Source organism: Pteropus medius, unplaced genomic scaffold (assembly GCF_902729225.1).
Source record: "Pteropus medius unplaced genomic scaffold, Ma_sr-lr_union100, whole genome shotgun sequence".
NCBI lineage: Eukaryota > Metazoa > Chordata > Mammalia > Chiroptera > Pteropodidae > Pteropus > Pteropus medius.
In genome coordinates, this window is record NW_024350924.1 from 7967355 (window position 1) to 7982346 (window position 14992).

General features: G+C 41.1%; 1 protein-coding gene and 1 long non-coding RNA gene across 3 annotated transcripts in view; both read left to right on the top strand.

Moving 5' to 3' along the window:
• MAN1A2 (mannosidase alpha class 1A member 2) overlaps positions 1-14992 on the top strand; it is a 266574-nt gene that overhangs the window by 126303 nt on the left and 125279 nt on the right. The gene's annotated exons all lie outside the window — the stretch shown is intronic.
• LOC120585097 (uncharacterized) overlaps positions 1-14992 on the top strand; it is a 53647-nt gene that overhangs the window by 23214 nt on the left and 15441 nt on the right. For both annotated transcript variants that reach the window (XR_005648221.1, XR_005648220.1), the window contains exon 3: positions 7270-7396. This is a non-coding gene — a long non-coding RNA (uncharacterized LOC120585097). The remainder of the gene's footprint in view (positions 1-7269; positions 7397-14992) is intronic.

Below are 14992 nucleotides of genomic sequence, written 5' to 3' on the forward strand. Positions count from 1 at the left end.
AGTTTTAAACTCTTTTCTTTTGACCTTGAGAGTAACCTTTTAGATATCTGATTTGCTGTATTTATTAAATATTTGGCTTTTTACCTGTGAGATTTTTTTTTCCTTCCTCATACGTTCTTATTTCTGGTTATCAGATTTCCTTTTCTGCTTAAAGAAGACCTTTTAACATTTCTTATCAAGCTGGTTTAATGATGATGAATTCTTTTAATTTTCGCTTGTCCAGGAAACTCTTCATCTCCCCTTCAATTCTGAATGATGACCTTGCTGGGTAAATTTTCTTAGGCTGTAGATTCCTTTCCTTCAGCACTTTAAAGACGTCTTGCTACTCCCTCTGGCCTATAAAGTTGTTACTGAGAAATCAGCTGATAGCCTTATGGGGTTTCCTTTGTATATAACTCATTGTTCTCTTCTTGCTTCCTTCAAAAAAAATTGTCTCTTTATCTTTAACTTTTGCCATTTTAATTAAAATAGGTCTTGATGTGGGTCTCTTTGGGATCACCTTGTTTGGACCTCTCTGTTCTTCCTGGACCTGGGTGTCCGTTTTCCTCCCCCGGGTTAGGAAAGTTTTCAGCCATTATTTCTTTAAATAAAATTTCCGTTCCTTTTTCTCTTTCTTCTCCTTCTAGGATCCCTATAATGTGAATGTTTGAATGCTTCATGTTATTCCACAGGTCCCTTAAACAAGCCCCATCTTTAAAAATTCTTTCTTATTTTTGCTGTTCTGTGTTTGATTGCCACTGCTCTGTCTTCTAAGTCACTGGCCTGTTCTTCTGTACTAGCTAATCTGTTGTCGATTCCTTCTAATGTATTTTTCATTTCAGTTATGTATTCTTCAGATCTGCTTGGTCCTTTATTATACTTTCTCTTTGTTGAAGTTCCCCCTAAGTTCCTCTATTACACTCTCAAGTTTCATGAGTGTCCTTGTGGCTCTTTCTTTGAATTCTTTATCAGGCATGTTATCTCCATTTCCTTAGGAGTTTTATTTTCCTCCCCCTTAGGGATTTTCTTTGTTTCTTCATTTGAGAAATAGTCTTGTCTTTTCATTTTGTTTGACTTTCTATGTTTGTTTATATGAATTAGACAAAATAGCTATCTCTCCCAATCTTAAAACACTGGCTTTATGTAGACGAGGCCTCATGCATAGGCTGGGTGTGCTGGGTGGTGTGGGCAGGCTGGTAGGAGCTGAGCAGGTGCCTAAGGCATCTGATGCACTGGCCCATCAATCTGGAGTGGCTCCAGGTGAAGAGGCGGGATGTGTGTGGCAATGCCCTGCTGATCCTGCTTGCTCCCTTTCTTAGAGGTGGGGCTCAGGTGATGAGTTCAGAAATATGCTGCCCCCTGCCAACCATATGGGGGTGAGAGGGGATGTAAACAGTGGCGCTCATTAGTCCCTCTGACCCCAGAGAATTCCTACAGTCCCCGGAGAGCTCCTGTGGCTCCTCAGCCTTCTCTATACAGTCTCTCTCGTTTGTTGTATAAAAAGTGTCTTGTGTGGAAGTGACCTCTGCCCTGTCTTTATGTGTGGGTAGTTTAAGGGAAGCCAGTCGGAGCGAGGTAGGCACTTCAGTGCCTGGGGCACTGACCTGGCTGGAGCTGCTCGGCAGGAAGGCCAGGTACATGTGGTGATGCCTTGTTTTTCCTGCTTGCTCCCTTTGTTCAGACACAAAAGTCTGTAGGCAGTGTAGCTGTGAACGCACTGCCGTGATCTTGCAGGTGGGCCAAAGCTCCCCAGTAGAGGTCCCACCTCCGTAGTGAAATGGAGGGGGATGTGAACAGTGGTGCTCACTGGCTCCTCTGACTCAGAAAGTTCCTGCAGCTCCTGGAGGGCTCCCTCGGCTCCTCGGCCTCCTCTCTTTAGTCTCTCTTACTCACTGCTCAGAAGCTGTTCATTCAGCCCCCTCAGCTGTCTTTCAGGAATAGTTGCTTTCTACATACACGTGTATTTGAGTTTGCTCATGGAGAGGACAAGTTCAGCCTCCTGTGCCACTGCCGTCTGGGATCTCCTGATGATTTGTTTTCTTATTAACTGACTGTCTCTTTCTACTAGAGTATAAGCTTAATCAGGGCAGGCACCACATCTGTCTCATTCATTGCTGTGTTCCCCTGCCCTAGCACAGTGCTCATACAGAATCGCGCTAAATAAATACCTACAGAATGGGGAAATGGGTGAAACTGCATTTATTATGTTACTCTAATCAGCACACTAAACTTGGGGCAAGAGAGGAGGTTCAGGCTTTATGTGGTGTTAACTTAATTTCCTTGATACAAACCCCACCCCCCACCCCGGCCACCCCCCATCTTCTATCCTCATTTCTGCTCCACTTAAACTGCTCAAAAGTAAATGATGCTCACTTCCCGGCCAAATCTAATGATGTCTCTCTGACTCACTTTATCTTGATCTTCCTGCTGCCTTTGGCACTGTTTTCCAACTACTCACTCAATTTTTCTCGGTCTTATTTCAAGTTCCATAACCCTATGTTACCTTCCTTCCCCTGCCTATCTCTTCTGCCCTTCCTCATCGCTTCTTTGCTGGCTCCAAGTTTTCCCATTAATCGTGACATCCATCAAATCTCAGTATGTTTTATTTGCATATTTATCATCACGTGAACACAGTTCTACCCAAAAGAAAACTTCTAGAAGCCAAAAGATTTACAGGAACCAAAGCTAGTAAACCTTAACCAAGAGTAGAAATCAGAATTCACCTGCGTTGTTGACATAAGTCTACAACAATTTTTCCAGGAACTTTAATAGCTAACTCTTTATATACTGACTAGAATAGAGTTGATATTTTCTAAGGAAGTATCAATCTATTCATAACACTGGATTCAGAGACATGACCTTAATGCACAGAAATAAAAAATTAGAGATGAGGACAAATATTTATGCCTAAAGTTCTTCATCAGAGTCTTATTCATAAAAAAAAAAAAACCCACTTGTGAGAAAGCCAGTGTTCCATAAAAGAGAAAAAATAAAGATGCCTTTAAAAATCATGATCACTTAAAATAATTGTGATATACCATTGAGTGAAAAATGAAGGACGCAGATATTTAAATATATATCCATATTTTCATATTTATTAAAAATATATATCTAGAGAGAGAACAACAAAGGATAGGTTTATTTGTGGGTGATTTTCAATTATGTTATTAGATGTTTTTATACTTATAAAATATATTCCAAACTATCTACAATAAGCAAGCATGATTTTATGATACCATTAATTTTTAGAAGTACATATGACTTTGCTTTACTGCAATACCTTATATACATTTTTTTGCATATATTATATATTTCACAATGTTATTTTTAAAACATGACTTTGGATTATTTGCACGGCCTTTTTTTTTGGTAGCTTTAAAAAAATAATAAAGTATACATAAAGTTTTGCAGAACTATCCCTACCCCAGAGGTCAGGGGTTGTCAGCCCTCATAAACAGAGTGGAATAACTTTAACTACATTAAGGCATCGTGTGTCACAGGTCCAGGGTATAGGAGGAAGTGGCAGGGTGAAATATGGAATCGACTTTTTATGTTTCTGTCAGTGAGGCTTTGGCTTTGTTTAATTAATGAAGGAGATTGTTCGTCAGAAGTGGTTTCCTGAGTTTCACAGGCAGGCCTCATGATGAGAAAACTATTGAAGCTAGAGACGGTGGGATGAATGTTTAATGGACAAGAAGAGCCGATATGTTGAAAATAGGGTGCTGATTCATAAGTCGGAATGCATAATTTAATTATTAGAGGTAATCGGTAGGTCTTTACATCCGCTAATGGGATAAAATGCGTAGTCAGCACCGTTCAGGCCGTGCAAGCGATGAGGACAGCACAAAACAATGAAGGGCAGCGATGGAGTCAGCTGACCGTTTCCCGTTTTATTAACTGGAGAACGATCTGGCAATCATTTAAATTGGAAAGAACTGTAGTTTGTGGGTGATACATTTACCATTCCGGGTGCCATCTTTGATAACATGTTATTTTCATCCTGTTATCAGATTATTTCTATTATTGGGACTTTTAATATTAAAAGCCTAAGCAGTAGAGAACACTCTGGGCCTTCATTTTCTCATCTGTAAAATAAGGGTGTCGAAATGCTGGTTCTAATGCTTCATTCTGTGGCAGCGGGGCTGCAGGAGTTCATGAATGTTTTATCCCATTTCATGGAAGCTGATGTTGACATGAATGTGATTATCATCCACCTCCTTGGAGTTCTAGTTTTTCTTAATCGAATGGCCTTAATGGTTATATTAATAAGCGTTATAACATGCAAACATTATACATTTAAACTTGTAAAATAAATTTACTCTGATGTTTTTAAAATTGTTTTATTTATTGGGTAGAGTCTCCGCATAACATTTCGCTGGGCGAAACATGATGTTACGACTTAAACAATACAAGTTTGAAAACTACTGTGCTAGAGGAGCCTCGAGGTTGTGCTCGGTGCTTGGGCTGAGATTATATATATACACACAAGCTTGTCATCCCCAGAAGCATTAGATCCAGGCCTTGCCCTAACCTACCTCATCACCTTGAGCTAATACCCTCAAAGGACCAAGGCCCATTCCCTACACCACTTTTCACTTTTGAAAAATCGCTCGAAGGATCTAATGGTCTCTTTGCACTTTTAAAATTGTCACACAAGAGAAGAAGTTCATGCTATATCAATAAAAATTTTTTAAAAGGCTCAAAGAAATATAAATGCTCTTCCCTCACTTTATAAAAACACGTAGCTGGATCTAGACAGATAAATGCCAGATAGATATAGATAATATTACGTTTATAGATCTTACTATGCACCATTACTATCTGAAGCACTTGGTCTATAGTAACTCACGTGTTGCCCCAGTCACTCTATGAGGTAGACAATATTATTATTACCTTCATTTTACAGGTGAGGGAACTGATGCACAGCAATTAATTCCCTAACTTACCTGAGGTTATACAAATGCATAAAATAAATTTATGCTGGTATTTGTTCCAAAAGACTGTGGCTAATGTTTGTTGTGTTGACTGTGCGTAATTTCTAAAGAAGAATCTGTATTACTTAGGTAGCAAAATGAAAGGGGAGGCTGTCAGAGTCCCCATGCCCATTTTTCCTGAAGAGGGTCCCATTTAGAGTGTGGGTGAAGAGACCCCGGGATCATAGACCCTGCTCTATTTGGGAATGGGGCAGTGGTCTGTTAGGATTTGTAGAGGGTTTTTGCATAATGTAGGACAGGAGCAATTTTTATTCAGTCTAGGGATGAAATGGTTATGCTAAAACGTCCTGGGAAAGAACCCTCGCCCTTTTAGGAAGTCTCCCTTTTACGAAGCGTGAGTCTTCGACCTGTCCTGCCAGGCTGTCAGCTCCCAGCCCCAGATGAGTGAGGCTTGCAGAAATCCTGTCTTCATCCACTTGGCTCCACGAGAATCACAGAGCTGGAGCCAGCTCGTGCCAGAGTCGTGTCGAGCTGTTTGTTTTTGATCTGTGTTATTTATCTGCTTTAAGTCTCTTTAATTTCCCTAGTGAAATGGTAAACTCCTGGATGTCAGTGACACTCTGGGAAATACTTCTTTATTTTTCCCAGAATGCATTAAGCACAGAACGTGTTTGGAGAATGGTAGTCGAATGGAATGGAATCAAATTTATATGGAATGGTAGATTCGGGCAACTTGGAGTGTTTATTTTACTGTTTTAGACTCATGGGCAGTACGTTGATAACGAAACCCATCACTTCAAGGTAGTGTTCCACTGAAAAAAGATCACTTAGATAGGTATTCTAAACAATAACAATGACACCACACAAAGGCCTGGTTGGATTGCCTGGGGTGTGCCAGGTCATCCTGTGGTGCCTAAGCTACCTTAGAGGACTCCAACTGCACAGGCAGGCCCCACCGATGCCCGCTCAGTAAGCAGAGAACAGCAGGGTCGTCTTCTCTGCCCTTCTCGTCCTCTTCCCAGCTGTTTTCTGAGCAGTTCAGTCCTAAAGCCGTTGCATGGGGCAGAGCAAGGTAGTCATCTATTCAGATGCACGGCCCGGTGTGGGGTTTCAGAGCCTAAGTGGGTGAGGGTGGCGAGGGTTCTATTCAGGGCAAGGGGCAGTGGCAACGACAGGAAACTGGCTATGTACAGGGGAGTCGATCGAATCGATATAAGAAATACATTAAAAATAATGGGGGCCAAGTTTCTCACTTTGTATAAGAAGGTTTAGAAATAAGGAAAGGGAGAAAATAAGAAAATAAGAATGAACACTGTGGTATTAAATTGATATTGGAGGTGTGTATCATTTTAGGCTCACAGATTTCAATAAATGTACATAGAGGGAAAGAAATTTATATGTAATTATGTTTTGTACATCTATGTCTACATACATGTCTACATATATACATATATATGTATATACTTACATACATACGCCTTTCCTAAATATTTTTCTGACGTTTTTATATTTTCGATTCCACTTTTACTTCATCTGACATTTATTTTTGTATACAGTGTGAGATGGGGCACCACATTTTTTTTTTTTTTTTTACCAAATAGCCAGCCAATTGCCCCGACACTATTTATTGAATAATTTATCTCTCCTCATTGATCTGAGATACTTCCATTTCCATATATTAAGTTGACTGTAAACATCTTAGAAAAGCATCCTTGATCGTCTCATTAATGATGGAGAAATGCTGACTCATCTCTGCTTCTCCTGCTCTGACATTTTCCTGGGCATCAATGGCCTGTTTCTAACTGATCGTTCAATAAAACATCCTTAAGCTCAACACTTCCCAGATGAATCCGATCTTGCCTGTCCTCATGCATTCCCAGCCTCAGGAGGCAATATCACAATCAGCCTAACTGCCTGGGAGACTCAACGGGCCCCCCCACCCTTCCTCCTGGCTTTTTCCCCTGCAGCATCTTAGTGTAGACTCTCCTGACTTCCCCTGAGCCATTACGACAGCTTTTAAATGCTTACTCCTTCTACTCCATCCTTCATACTTGTTTCTGAACAATAACTACAAATAATAAATAACTAATGCATAACAGTAACAGTAACCTGAGCCTGTCCCCATGACTCCACAACTCAAAAACCTTCAAGTTTGTGCATTGTCAAAAGCACCATCGCGGGACATTCGAGGCCATGTAATTGACCTTGCAGCCACTCTTCCTTCTATTTGGGTCACAGTGTCATCACTTGTACTAATCTCCAGTCTTGGAGTAGGCCGAAGAGCCCCCTAACTTTGTACTTTGTACTGGAAAACCTACTGTCTTTTAAAAAAAAAACAAAACTATTCTCATTTCAGGTCCAGCTTAAAGACAGCCCTCTTCCGCGAAGCGTTTCCCTAATCCTCCAGTTGGGACTCATTACTTCCCACTTGTCTCTGAACCACTTTGGGCCTGTGTTCTACTGCGTTTCATTCTGCTTCATAGGTAAGCGCGGTACGCCTTAGCTGTCCGATCTGGATCCTCACCCTTGGAGGCAGGACCACATCTCTGGGACCTCTGGCTTCTACCTATAGCTAACACTTACTTTGGCACCTTGCAGAGTGCTTTAACTCCTCCTTGCCTTCCTTCCTTCCTTCCTTCCTTCATTCGCTACTTATCTAATAAATGGCAACTGCACACCAGGCAGGATTCTAGCACTGGGGAAATTGTGATTAGTAAGGCCAGGGTCTTGTTCTTCTGGAGCTTGCGTTCCACAGGGGTTCTTACTTAATCCTATCAAGACCCTATGACGTATGAGATTACTCTCTCCTCAAGAATGGCCACATATTTAATAAGTGGCAGACCTGGAATTCAGATTTGTATAATGCCACTTGTCCCTCACACCATGCCTTGTATAGAAACATTTGTGGATCTGAAAAGGAGAGAGGAGAACAATTATGTGTCACTGTTTAAAAAGCTATGATGCCCTTTGCCATCTCTATACGCTCAGGAAGTAAATAGAGAAACTAAGTCTTACACCCAAATTGGATCTTTATTCCGAGGGCCCATGTTGCTTTATCACAGAAAAACAAACAGAAAGAAGCTCACATTTATCGAGGTAGACACATCTGCACACTTTACTTTTTAAAAATCTTCACAAGAACACCGCAAGGTAGATACAGTTGTCTCCATTTTTGTAAGAAACAGACCCGGGGGAGGGTTCTAAACAACTGTCCACACAGCGATTTCTCACCTCATGTTTTAAATAGAGTTTTTATCAACGCATATGCAGAAACCTGTGTACCTTGAATCATATTTAAAATATACACGGAAAAGTTTCTATTTAAAGGACTCCTATAAAAGGTAGATTATTCAACAAATGGTAATTAGATTTACTGATTTGCCATTTGCGGTGTGGGGGGGTGGGGAGACAAGTAAAACTGGATTCTTATCTCACTTCCTATACCAAAATAAGTTCCAGATGGATCAAAAATTTACATGTAAAACATGAAATCACAGACATCCTAGAAGAACACATGGATGCATATTTTTATAATCCTAGAATGGGCAAGACTTTTAAAAATATAACACGAAATCCAGAAGTCATTAAGGAAAAGATTGATACATTTGATTACATAAAAAGTAGAGTTTTGTATAGCAAACTTCACCCTCTTAAAAATAAAAGGGAAAAGTTAGACCTCGCGCCAAAGGACTGCACTGGGGTTTAGAGCGAAATCCTTGCTTATAATACTGGACCGCCTGGCCGGTTTGCAGATTTCACTTGATAATCTCAAGTGATAGTTGACAGCCAGTCAAAATCAGGATTAGGCTCAGGACTCAATATCCTGGACTATTTGTTTCCTCCCCGTCTCCAGTTACAACCAATTCCTACCTCACTGCATAGGGACTTTAATGTAGGGAAATACATGATGCGCTTCTGGGGCTTTAAAATGGAAAGAATGGGTGTGAAACTGAAACACGTGGCCTGTTTGGCAGTCGGGGCTGATTTGGTGGATCCGAATGACCAGATCTCCAGAATCCGTGTCACTCCTTGAAGCTGGGTCTCAGTCGTAGAAGCAGAAAGCAAAGGAAGAACAAACAAGGCAGGTGAAATCTCTTGGTTCCTGGTGGAGCGGGATTTTCTGTGCAAGGTATTACTTTGCTGGTTTTAAAGGACATTTAGTTGAAGGGAAGCTGTGATTGAATTTAGGTGACTTCCCTTAGAAAAGTTATGGAATGTGTCAATTTAGAAAACTTAGGAACTGGGTCACAGGTCTGTAGGGGATGTCTGTATATTTGTGTTACATTTAAATTTGCCAAGTACATATTTTCTATTAAGCTATTTGTTAGGCAAAAATGAGAATGAGCAATAAGCATTTTTTTTTTTTTTGGTATAGCTGTGCTTTATTCTCCATAATCATTTAAGTTATTTTCTAATGAGACTTTTCTGAACTTAATGGCAAATCAGCCAGGAGAGGGGGCGAGGGCAGTAAGGACGTGCCCGGAGTCGGGGCAATTTGGGTATAAATGCCCATGAGGCCTCACAGGCTGGTGAAGTCTGGATATTGTTACATTTTAGGGTTCCTTCCAGGATTTTTGTGAATCTAAATGCTGTATACATTGGTAGCAAGGACTGATTACTGCCTTTAAGAATTATAGTCCATCGCTGTTTGGAAATGGCAGTGATATTGTAGGAGGCCTAATGCATGGAAATGGGTGTGGATTCTCGGTTTGTTTGTGAGTGCCAGTGAATAATGAAGAACCTGAAATTAAAAATACCCGACAGGCTTCTTTAAAGACCTTGGAAAGTGGATAAAGTGCTTGGCAAGTTTTTCAGAAAGGAAGAGAAAGCAAATACAGCCTTACTGGAGTTTAATTACTCTCATCCCCGACGAGATAAGTGGTCGAAAAGTCGTCTTTCAGCCCTGCTTCCTCCCTTAAATACTGAATTTCTGTAGAGACTGAACCTCTTCCTACATCAAGACAGGCAACAAATGTCAGACATGACTGGAGTCTCTGGGTAAAAGATCACCCACGGGGTTTAAACCCAGGCAGGCCATCTGCCATGTGCACACAGCTCGGGGTCTGGGACAGAATGGCGGGAACCGTGGGGCTCAGAGGCAAAAGCTGGTGTGTTCCTCACAAGTATGATCACAGTACTGGGGAAAAACGCCTTTCCACTCTGGCCGAAGGAAACCACTTAGACACTGCAAAAGAGCAGGTACCAGGAGGAAAGTAATAACAGCACCACACACGACCGTAATAGCTCACACTTCCTGATTGCTTACTGGGTGTCAGCATTGTGCAAAACACTTTGCAAGCATTATCTCATTTAGGAAAGTGATGGAGGTTAATGCAGAGCTTTCAAGGCTTGACATTGGAGGTCATATATACCCTAAGTCAAGTGATACTTCAGGAAAAGTGGCTAAATGTTTGAGAACGTTCGAGCAGGTATTTGGGCGTGTTTTTGGTGGGCTGGAAGCAAAACAAAGAGCTTATTTATTAAAACTGGAGATCCGATGATGGCAGGGAAGAAGGTCTAGATCAGGCTGTCTGTGAACAGGCAATTATCCGGGCGCCTTGAGCAGAATACTTTAATCAAAACTCCAGCTGCCAGTCTAAGAACGGGCTGCTAATTCCTTCCAGCTGCCCAGACTGGAGACGGGAAGCGGGGAGTCACTCAAACCACTGGGACAGCCACTGCATTGCTGAGAAGGCAAGGGCCTTACCTCAGATCTAGGGCTTCTCAGAAGACCTGCATGTGGCCTCTTTCTAGTCCCAAGGCTCAGTCTTCCAAGAAAAAAATGTGGAGAGTGGTGCCCAGACAACTATGAAAAAAAAAAAACAACTGCCCTTTAATCAGTTATCCGTATAGGGAGCAAAGCTACATGCAAAATGTCTGCGATCAGGAAGAATCCCCATCCTAACATTCCCAAGGCAACAGCATCACGGGGAGGCAGACATGGCATTACCGAACACAAAGAGTTGGTCCATCCGGTGCTGGCAGAGCCAAACACTAAACACAGGGAATTGCAGTGGAGAAAGACTGGCTATTTTATTATGAATGGTGCAACCCAGGAGAACGGGAAGCTCATGCTCAAAAGCCAGAACTCCCTGATTCAGGGTTTGGGGCGGGGTTTTAAGGGTCTAGGGGAAGAGGTATACAGCTGTGCTAGTGTGGCAAGTTTTATTTTATTTGTCAATTATAGCTGACATTCAATATTATTTACATTAGTTTCAGATGTGCAGCATAGCGGCTGGTAATTTATGAAGTGATCCCCTAATAAGTCCAGTGCCCACCCGGCACCATACATAATTTACAGCATTATTGACTATATTCCCTGTGCCGTACTTTATATCTCTGTGACTATTTTATAACTACCAATTTATACTTCTTAATCTCTTTACCTTTTTCACCCCAATCCCCCTTCCATCTGGCAACTTACCAGTTTGTTCTCTGTATCTACGAGTCTGTTTCTGTTTTGTTTGTTTATTTTATTTAGATTCTACGTATAAATGAAATCATAAAGTATTTGTCTTTCTCTGTCTGATTTATGTCACTTAGCATAATACCCTTTGGTATTATCACAAATATAAAATTTCATTCTTTTTTATGGCCACGCAATAGTCCATTGTTTATATGTATCACTTCTTCTTTATCCACTTGTCTATTGATGGGCACTTAGGTTGCTTCCATATCTTGACTACTGTAAATAATGCTGCAATAAACATAGGGGTGCATATATCTTTTTCAATTAGTATTTCGAATAAATACCCAGAAGTAGAATTGCTGGGTTGTGAGGTAATTCTATTTTTAATTTTTTTGGGACACTCCATACTGTTTTCTGTAGTGGCTGCACCAATTTGCAGTCCCATCGACAGTGTACAGGGGTTCCCTTTTCTTCGCATCCTCAACAACACTTGTTATTTGTTGATGTATTGATGATAGACATTCTGACAGGTGTGAGGTAATATCTCATTGTGGTTTTAATATGCCATTTCGCTGATTAGTGACATTGAACATCTTTTCATATATCTATTGGCCATCTTTATGTTCTCTTTGGAGAAATGTCTATTCAGGTCCTCTGCCCATTTTCCAATTGGATTTTGTGTGTGTGTGTGTGTGTGTGTGTGTGTGTGTGTGTGTGTGTGTGTGTTAAGTTGTATGAATTCTTTATAAATTTTAGATATTAACCCCTTATCAGATATATCATTGGTGAATATCTTCTCCCGTTGAATTGGTTATCTTTTCATTTGTTGATGGTTTCCTTTACTGTGAAAAAGGTTTTTAGTTTGATGTAATATTATTTGTTTATTTGTTTCCTTTGCCTGAGGAAATATATCAGAAAAAATATTACTGAGAGCAACGTCAGAGTTTACTGCCTACGTTTTCTTCCAGGAGTTCATGGTTTCAGGTCTTTACACTCTGATTTTTATTATTTCCTTCCGTCTATTCACTTTGGGCTTTGTCGGTTGTTCTTTTTCTAGTTTCTTTAGGCGTCAGGTTATATGGTTTATTTGAGATTTTTCTTGTTTCTTTAGGCAGGCCTGTATTGCTATGAATTTTCCTCCCAGGACTTTCACTGTGTCCCATAGATTTTGGGTTGTGTTTTCATTTTTATTTGTCTGAAGGGATCTTCTGATTTCTCCCTTGATCTCATTGTCAGCCCATTCCTTGTTTAATAGCATGTTATTTAGCCTCCATGTGTTTGTTTGTTTTTCAGTTCTTGTAACTGATTTCTAGTTTCATACCATCGTGGTCAGAAAAGATGCTTGATATGATTTCAATCTTCTTAAATTTATTGAGATGTATTGTGGCCTAATATGTGATCTATCTTGGAAAATGTTCCATGTGTGCTTGAACAGAATGTATATAGTACTACTTTGGGGTGAAATGCTCTAAAAATATCAATCAAATCCATCTGGTCTAATGTGTCATTTAAGGCCACTGTTTCCTTGTTGATTTTCTGTCTGGAAGATCTGTCCACTGACGTTATAATCCCCTGCTATGACGGAATTACTGTCGATCTCTCCCTTCATGTCTGTCAATATTCATTTTATAAATTTAAGTCCTCCTTTGTTGGGGGCATAAATGTTTACAAGGGTTGTATCCTCTTGTTGGATTGATCCCTTTATCATGAAATGTCCTTCGTCTTTTGTTTTAAAGTCTATTTTGTCTGATATAAGTATTGCTACTCCAGCTTTTTGTTTGTTTGTTTTGTTTCTATTTGCATGAAATATCTTTTTCCATCCCTTTACTTTCTGTCCTGTGTGTCTTTCAATCCGAAGTGGGTCTCTCGTAGATAGCATATGTGTGGGTCTTGTTTTCTTATCCATTCAGCTACCCTATGTCTTTTGATTAATCCACTTACATTGAAAGTGATTATTAATAAGTACATAGTTATTGCCATTTTATCATTCATATTTATGTTCTTTCCCCCACCTTCTTCTTCTTAAAGAAGTCCCTTTAATATTTCTTATAATATTGGTTTGGTGGTGATGAACTCCTTTAGCTTTTTCTTGTCTGGGAAGCTCTTTATGCCTCTTTCAGTTCTAAATGATAGCCTTGCTGGGTGGGGTAGTCTTGGCTTTAAGTCCTTTATTTTCATCACTTTGAATATTTAGTGCCAATCCTGGCCTGCAAAGTTTCTGTTGGGAAATCAGCTGATAGTCTTATGCGAGCTCCCTGGTAGGTATCTAACTGCTTTTCTCTTTCAGTTTTTAAGATTCCCCCTTTGTCTTTAACCTTTGCCCTTTTAATTATGATGTGTCTTGGTGTGGGCTTCTTTGCGTTCATCTTGTTTGGAACTCTGCACTTCCTGGACTTGTGTGTCTATTTCCTTCACCAAGTTAAGGAAGTTTTCAGTCATTATTCTTCAAATAGGGTCTCAATCCCTTGCTCTCTCTCCTCCTTCGGGTACCTCTGTGATGTGAATGTGGTTACGTTTGATTTTGTCCCAGAGGTTTCTTAAACTATCTATCTATATATATTTGCTGTTCTGATTAGGTGTTTTCTGCTACCTTATCTTTCAAATTGCTGATTTGATCCTCTGCTTCGTGTAAGCTACTATTGATTCCTTCTAGTGTATTCTTTATTTCAGTTATTGTATACTTCATTTCTGACTGGTTCTTTTTTATGGTTTCTATGTCCTTTTTTATGCTTACTGTCTCTTTATCGAAGTTCTCACTAAATTCCTTGAGCATCCTTAGTGTTTTGACCCTGTATCTGGTAAATTGCTTGCCTCCCTTTTGTTTAGTTCTTTTTCTGGAGTTTTCTCTTGTTCTTTTATTTGGTACATGTTTCTTTGTCTCCTCATTTTGGCTTCCTCCCTGTGTTTGTTTCTATGCATTAGGTAGATCTGCTATATCTCACAGTCTTGGCAGAATGGCTATATGTAGGTATCCTCTGGGGCCCAGTGTCACAGCCTTCCTGGTCCCCTGAGCTGGAGGCACTAGGCATGTCCCTTGTGTGGGTTGTGTGTGCCCTCCTATTACAGGTGAGCCTTGATTGCTTTTGGCACATCAGTGGGTTCGGTATAGTTGGCACCTCAGGCTGACAGGCCATGAGGACTGGCTCCGACCACAGTCTACGAGCTGTTGTGTGGGGTCTGACCCCATGGTATGGGATTTGCCCCAGTGGGCTCTGGTGCCTGCCAAGATCACCTTTTGGGGGTGCTGCTCATGGGGCTGATCGGGTGGTGCTCTGTTGTGGTCTGAAGCCAGCCACCGGATGTGTCATTGGTTCTGGGGCCTCTTGTGCAGGCCAAGGTCAGCTGCTGCTGGGTGGGACTTACAAAGCGATCTGAGGTTGGTCACTGCCTGTGCTGGACCTGAAGGTGTGTGGGAGAGGCCACGCTGCTAACCGAGGCCAACTGCCACCAGTACCGGGCCTGGGGCAGCTCAGCAAAAGGCGCAGGACACACTGAGGCCAGCTGCTGCTCACCTGGGGCCTGCAGACATTTGAGAGTTTTTAAGAAAGACTGCAGCGTGGAGCCAGGTTAGCTGCCCACTGCCAAAAGAGCCTCTGGCAGTGTGTGAGTTGGGGAAGGGGGCGGGGAACAAGTTTTAATCAGTGACCTTGGAGCTTGGTCATTTATGGTA